This window comes from Nicotiana tomentosiformis, chromosome 6 (assembly GCF_000390325.3).
Source record: "Nicotiana tomentosiformis chromosome 6, ASM39032v3, whole genome shotgun sequence".
NCBI classification, from domain to species: Eukaryota; Viridiplantae; Streptophyta; class Magnoliopsida; order Solanales; family Solanaceae; genus Nicotiana; species Nicotiana tomentosiformis.
In genome coordinates, this window is record NC_090817.1 from 114,340,847 (window position 1) to 114,349,387 (window position 8,541).

Here is an 8,541-nt window from a genome sequence, read left to right on the forward strand (position 1 = left end):
CATTGATGCATCTATCTCCTACCGAGACGTTCGGCCCGCTCCACAAAATAAAAAACACATTAAACAACCAAGAATTTGAAATTCTCATTTAACGGTCAAGTAAATGAAGCTTAACCTTTTTATAATTCCTTTATCGAGTTTCTAAATGTTTGAAATAATTAAATTAACAAGTAGGGTGCAAACATCGCAAGTACAATTATGGGTCCTAGACTACCCGGACATAAGCATAATAGTAGCTACGCACGGAATCTCGTCACCTCGTGCGTACGTAGCCCCCACAAATAGAAGCACATAATAATTTGATTCACCTATGGGGTTAATTCCCTCTTACAAGGTTAGAAAGGAGACTTACCTCGCTCCGAAATTCCATAACCGGCTCCAAAGCCTTTCAAACAACTCAAACTGATGCCCATTGCTCCAAAACTAGTCAATAAATGTGTAAATCCATAAATATATACTCTTATACTCATTATAATTCAATTTACAATAATTTCCAACCCCGCTCAAAAAGTCGATAAGCATCACCCTCGGGCCCACATGCCCGGATTCCGAAAATTTTCAAAGATAAACATTACCCATAACCCCACGAACTCAAATATATAATTCATTCCAAATTCCATGCCCAAATTCGTGGTCAAAATCCAAAAATATAAATTTCTAGGTTTTCCTTCAAAATCCCAAATTTGTACAAATTTTCATGCTTGAATCCATATAAAAACCATGTATTTATCTTGAAATGGATGGGAATAACTTAACTTGGCATAGATGATGAAAACCCCCCACTTGAAGCTCTCCAAAAATCGCCCAACCAAGAGAGAATGGAAGAAAATGGGCCAAATCCCTGTTCTTAAAGAAACACACTGCCCAGCCATCTCTCACACCTGCGGTCACTTGACTGCTTCTGCGGTCCCGCAAGTGCGGCCAAAATACCGCTTCTGGGGTCCTCCTTCAGGCCCCTCAACTCCGCATCTGCGGCTCCATCCGCGCTTTTGCGGCTCCACGTGCACAGGTGAGGTCCCGCTTCTGCGGAACTCGGCCACATTTGTTGTTCCAGTCTTTCCCATCCAGAACCGCTCCTGCAGCCCTCATTGTCGCTTCTACGGCTCCGCACCTGCGGCCATAACCTCGCAGGTGCGGTTACACCAGAAGACAACAGCCTCAGCACATCTTCCAAGTCCAAATTCGATTTATTAACCATCGGGAATCCACCCGAGGCCCTCGGGACCTCAACCAAATATACCAATACGTCCCAAAACACAACACAAACTTGCTCAAGGCCTCAAATCACATCAAACAACGTCGAAATCATGAATCGCACCCCAATTCAAGTTTAATGAACTTTAGAACTTCAAACTTCTACATTCGAAGCCGAAACCTATCAAATCATGTCTGATTGAACTCAAATTTTGCACACAAGTCACATTTGACATTACGGACCTAGTCCAACTTCCGAAATCGGAATCTGACCCTGATATCAAAAGTCCACTCCCGGTCAAACTTCTGAAAAACTTTCAAATTTCTAACTTTTGCCAAATGACCCCGAAATGAACTACGGACCTCCCAACACCAGAATCACCATACGCAGCTATTCCCAAACTCGGAATCCCAAACGGACATCGATAACATTGAAATGCACTTCAACCCCAATTTATGAAATCACTCCAAAATGCTAACTTCCACAATAGGCGCTGAAATGTTCCCGGGTCATCTAAAACCCGATCTGGACATACGCCCAAGTCCAAAATCATTATAAGAACCTGTTGGGGCCTTCAAATTGAGATTCTGAGGTCGTTTACTCAGAAATCACACCTTATTCAATTTTTCAACTTAAAACTTCCGAAATGAGAATTTTCTTTCCAAATTAACTCTGAACTCCTCGAAATTCAATTCCGACTACACGTACAAGTCATAATACCTGAAGTGAAGCTGCTCATGGCCTCAAACCGCCGAACGACATGTTAGAGCTCAAAACGATTGGTCGGGTCGTTACAGATCATCAATTATAATATAATATATGCGTGTGTGAGATGACTCATATACTTTATTATAACGTAGAAAGTTAACTTAGATAGATGAATATAAAAGGTAAAACATCTTGACCGATATTTATTAATCTATGTGATTTGTAATTAGTTATAAAATGAATGAATATATAAGACGAAATGTGGAATTCGAATAAAATAAATGTCTCATATATATACTTTTTTTTTATTATGATTGATTAATTATATATATATGTGTGAATAAAATATAGCTTATAATTTATTAAAAGTAATTAGTTAACATAATTATTTATAAAGATTATGCTTATAGTTTTTAATTATTTATTAGTAAATATATATATGTGAATAAAATATATGCTTATAGTTTATAATGTTTTTAAAAGTTTATAATATTTTAAGAACTAATAACACAAAGTAATTAATTTAGGTTTTTTTTAAAAATAACCGACCGAAGTCGGTCGGTTAACTGTGATAAAAAACAGTAAATGGTCACTTAAGTGTAACGACCAACGTCGGTCAGTATCTTTAATTCTAGATCTGAAATACGGGGTTTCCCCCTCATTTCTCTTATTATCTTATCAAATTTTCTAACTTCCCACTCTCTTCTCCCTTACACACACAATACCCTTCCCTCACCCCTTCTCTATTTCCCTCACACAAATCTCATTCCCCACTACACATCGCCACTGCCCACGCGTCGCCACTGCTGTTGCCGCTGCTACTGCTGCCACTGCCCCTCCACCTCCACCTCCACCTCCTAAAATTTTAGGTTTCAATTTGAACTTACATTATTTGTATAATTTTAACACTTTGTTAATTAGTTATGGATTAGTTAATTATTGTTTAATTGATTATTTAACTTTGAATTTTATTGAAATCTAGGGTTTAGGTCATGTTAAAATTGAATTGAATTGATTTGATTGCCTAGGGTGTAAATTGAATGTTTAAGTTTGTATTGAATTGAACAGTTTAATTAGGAATTGAATGTTTAACTTTGAATTGAATTGAGTTTTTAGGATTTGTTCTTGTGAATTAAACTTTTAGGGTATGATTTGAATTTTTAGGGGTAAGTGTTGAACTTTTTGGATAAAGCTTATGTTTTGTGAGGTTAATTGAATTGTTTAGGATATTAATTGAATTATTTAGGGTATGAGTTGAACTTTTATGATATGAATTGAACTTTTAGGGGTAATGGTTGATCTTTTAGGGATAAGTGTTGAACCTTTTAGGTATGAATTGAACTTATAGTTTATGTTTAAATTGAATGAATCATAATTAATTATAGTTACTATAATTTAATTTTGGTGTAATTAAAAAAATTTAACTATCTTAATTAACTAAAAATAATTTAATTAATTTATAATTGTAGAATAAATTAAGTAGTTCTAATATTTATGGAAATATCTCAATTTATTTTTGTTTTATTTGTATAGATGGAACATCGTACTTGGATGTACAATAGGAATTATCCTAATCTGCGGGGATTGAGGGAGGATTTTGAAGAAGGGGTTGATGACTTTGTTAAACATGCAATTTCACTTTCATCATACCAAATTGAAGGAGTAATTAGGTGTCCTTGTGTCAAGTGCGATTGTGTGAAGTTTTAAAAACCGGAGGAAGTTAAGCTTCATCTTTATAGGAAGGGGTTTATAGAGAATTATTTTGTGTGGACTAATCATGGAGAGATCGATGATAGCCGTGGAATATTTTATAACATGGTTGTTGGAGAAAGTAGTAGGTCGGTGGAGAATAGAAATCAAGATTCTAGAATTCATGATATGGTTACGGATGCTTTTGGGATGCACTCCGAGGGTGAGCCCAATGAAAATGTTGAACTCTCACGACCCAAACTCCCTCCGCGTAACGTTGTGACGGCACCTAGTCTTTACGACTAGGTAAGCCTAACAAATTGCAGAATATAACAAAAACGAAAGTAAAACTTGGCAACTAACATCAGTGGATAACTAAATAACTAATAACAATGCCGCTCGGCATGTGCAATAACCAATACTCTATAATACACAGTCTTCCCAAAACCCGGAACATCATAAGTCACAAGCTACAGAAGGAAACTAGTATCTCTATACATCAGAGCCTAACAAAAAAAGTAAGAAAGGTAAATGACATATGAGAGAATAGAGGGGGGACTCCGAGGTTTGCGGACGGGGCAGATGTACTTTGAAGTCTCCGTACAACAGCAAGCACTCTCAGCTAGTAGCGGAGCTGATAAGAAGCACCTGGATCTGCACACAAAAACATGTGCAGAAGAGTAGCATCATTACACTATAACGGTACCCAGTAAGTGCCAAGCCTAACCTCGGTAGAGTAGTGACGAGGTCAGGGTAGGCCCACTGGTATATAATAAATAAAGCAGGAAAATATAACAGTATAACAAGAGACTGGAATTTAACAAAAGAAAACACAACGATATAACAATGCAACACATAGGGATAAACAACAGGGGATCTCCCGAGATACCGTCTCGTAGTCCCAAAATAAATATGCAGGGAGAACTCCCAAGGTACCGCCTCGTAGTCTCAAAAGTAAATGTGCAGGGAGAACTCCCGAGGAACCGCCTCGTAGCCTCAAAAGTAAATATGCAGGGAGAACTCCCAAGGAACTGCCTCGTAGTCTCAAAAGTAAGCACACAGCTCAACCGATAAATACCATAGTTAACAACAAGTATTTTACAGTTAAGACTGATAAAGAACAAGGAAAAACAGGAAAAGCAACTAGGCATGCTTCACAGAGTTCAAATAAGTAGTTAAAGCACGTAGATATACGATATCAGGCTAATCAGGATAACTACGCATGTTGGAATAGCTAAATTAAGAATGAAAACAGACTAATACTCATTTAAATGGTATAACTCAATTAAAGGAAAAACATGTTACTACTCAGTAAAATAAATCATGTTTTTCAACAAATAGCCCGTGTACGTACTCGTCACCTCACATACACGGCGCTCACATATAACGACAGTACCAAATCCTAAGGGGATTTCCCCCACACAAGGTTAGGCAAGCTACTTACTTCGAACCAAGCTCAATCAATCGGTGACAATGCCTTTTCGATGAATATCCAACTCTGAATGGCCCAAATCTAGCCAAAATCAATTACATAACATAAATATAACTACAAGGAACTAATCTAGCTAATGAAATCAAAGCTAAAGCAAGAAATTGGAAAATCGCCCTAAAAAGCCACCCCGGGCCCACGTCTCAGAATCGGGTAAAAGTCACAAAGTATGAACACCCATTCACTCACGAGTTCACTCATACCAAAAATTACTCAAATCCGATACCAAAATCTTGATCAAAATCCCAAAATTCCGCCTAAGAATGTTTCTCAACTTTTTCCCAAATTTTGAACCCCAAATCCGAAATTAAATGAAGAAAACAACTATAGATTAATGGAATACAACCAAAAACGAGTTAGGAATCATTACCCCAAAGCTTCCTCTGAAAATACCTCGAAAAATTGCCAAATTCTGAGCTCTCAAGTCGAAAAATGAAGAATGAAATTAAACCCTCGCACTTAGCCCTTTATCTACCAGAGATCTCGCTTCTACGAGCCTTCAACCTCATCTGTGGTCCCGCACCTGCGGAATTTCCACCGCAGGTGCGAATTTCACTTTAAACTTATTGCCCGCTTCTGCGGTCAAAAGGTCACACCTACGTGTGCGCACCTGCGGACTTATGTCCGCTTCTGCGGTCCCCCACCGCTCCTGCAATATCTCCAGCGCATCTGCGGGCATCGCATATGCTAAACTCACCTCGCACCTGCGACCCCTGACCATTCCTTCCAAAACTACTTCTGCGCTTAATCATCCGCACGTGCAGCCCCTCACCTGCGGTCACCCCACCGCAGGTGAGAAAACACCAGATGCCTGAAGGCTTCAGCAATTTTCTAAGTCCAATATTTCTTCCGTTGAGCATCCGTAACACACCCGAGGCCCCCGGGACCCCAACCAAACATACAAACCAATCCTAAAATACCATACAAACTTAGTCGAGCCCTCAAACCACATCAAACAATGCTAATATCACAAATCATCCTCCGATTCAAACTTAAAGAACTTGAAACTTCCAATCGATAACCGATGCCGAAACCAACCAAACCACATCTGATTGACCCCAAAATTTGCACACAAGTCGTATTCAACCCTACAGACCTATTCCAACTTCTGGAATTGGAATTCGACCCCGATATCAAAAATTCCACTACCGGTCAAAATCTCCAAAAATTCGACTTTCACCATTTTCAAGCCTAAATGAGTTACATACCTCTAAAACACAATCCAACACGCCCCTAAGTTCAAAATCACCTAACGGAGCTAACAGAACTAACATAACTCTATTCTGGAGTCGTCTTCACATAGCTCCGACAACGGTCCAAAACCTAAGGCTTAAACCTCCGTTTAGGGACTAAGTGTCCCAAAACACTCCAAAAATCAAAATGAAACCTCCCGGCAAGTCACAATAGCAGAAATAGGTACGGGGGAAGCAGTTAATAGGGGATCGGGGCTATAACTCTCAAAACGACCAGCCGGGTCGTCACATGAATAAACTCCTAATGATGATGCAAAACGTTTTTATGAACAGTAAGAGGAAGCTAGTCGTCCACTATATGAAGGAAGTCCAAACTCTGAGCTGTTTGTTGCGGTTAGATTACTAAGTATCAAATCTGATTGGAATATTTCTCAAGTGGCCATGGACTCTTTCATTGACCTTATGAGTAAATTAGTTGACCCAAATATCAACTTACCTGGTGATTTCTATAAGGCAAAGAGATTGGTTTCTAAGTTAGGACTTTCATCGATGAGAATTGATTGTTGTGAAGATGGTTGCATGTTATATTTTAAAGATGATGTAAATTTAGAAAGTTTTAAATTCTGTGAAAAGCCTCATTTCAAGAGGCTTTCCAGTGGAAATATGGTTGTTATGAAGGCGATGCATTATTTGCCTCTTATACCTAGGTTAAAGAGGTTATATGCGTCGATGAGTTCTGCTTCTCATATGAGATGGCACTTTGAAAATAGATGACTACCTGGTGTTATGTGTCATCCTTCAAGCTTGGAAGTACTTTGATAGGACATATCCAGATTATACTAGTGAACCAAAGAACATTCGGTTAGGTTTGTGTGCGGATGGCTTCATGCCTTTTTCTATATCTGCGACACCATATTCATGGTGGCCTGTCTTTCTTACAACTTATAATCTACCACCTGAGTTGAGTATGACTAGTCCATATATATTTTTAAATTGTATTATCCACAGTCCATGTAATTCAAAAAGTTTGATTGATGAGCTAAAATAGTTGTGGTATGATGGTGTTAAAACATATGACATACCAACCAAGCTGAATTTCAACTTGCGTGCTAATTTAATGTGGACTATTAACGATTTTATTGCGTATGGAATGTTGTTTGGGTTGATGACTGCTGGGAAGCTAGCTTGTCCTTATTGCGTGGAAAATGGTAAAGCGTTCACTTTGAAACATGGCCAAAAGCAATCATGGTTTGATTGTCACCGTCAGTTCTTGCCTGATGATCATGAGTTTAGAAGGATGAAAAATGCATTCAAAAAGAATAAAGTGAAATATGATTCGCCACCTCCGATACTTTTAGGTGAGAAAATTTGGGAGAGGGTCCAGAACTTCAGTAAAGTTACAGAGGCTCCACCTCCTAGATTCCCCGGATATGGTGTTACTCATAATTGGACGAAACAAAGTATATTTTGAGAGTTGCCTTATTGGAAGGATGATCTTCTCTGACACAACCTTGATGGCATACATATTGAGAATAATTATTTTGATAATTTATTCAGCATAGTGATGAATGTTAAAGGTAAGACAAAAGATAACCCGAAGGCTAGAATGGACTTACAAGAATATTGCAGGCAACCTGAATTATACTTGCAGACAGTGAACAATGGTAATGTGTTCAAAACCAAAGCAAGTTACACATTCACTTTGGAGGAAAGACGACAAATTTTTGATTGGGTTACGAAATTGAAGATGCCTGAGGGTTATACGTCGAATCTGGGAGAAAAAAGTAGATATAAGTAGGGAAGTTGAGCAATTTGAAAAGTCATGACTATTATGTTTTCATGGAGATCTTAGTGCCTATTGCATTTTGCGATTTGCCTGACATAATCTCAAAACCCATCACATAGATTAGTTTATTTTTCAAAGAGTTGTGTTCTACCACCTTAAGGGAAGAAAACCTACTTGGGATGGATCAGAACATTCGTGTAACTTCTAGTAAGATGAAAAAAATATTTCCATGTGGTTTCTTTGATGTGATGGAACACCTTCCAATCCACCTTGTACACGAGGCACGACTTGGAGGGCCTATTCAATGCAGATGGATGTATCCCTTTGAGAGGTAATATTATAAGATTGATATAATATTCTATTTTATTTGAATGTTCTTGGCTAACATGACATTATGTAGTTCAATTGGAAAATGCAAATATCTTGATAAGCAGAGAAATAAGATTGAAGGATCTATATCTGAAGCCTATCTTGCAAAGGA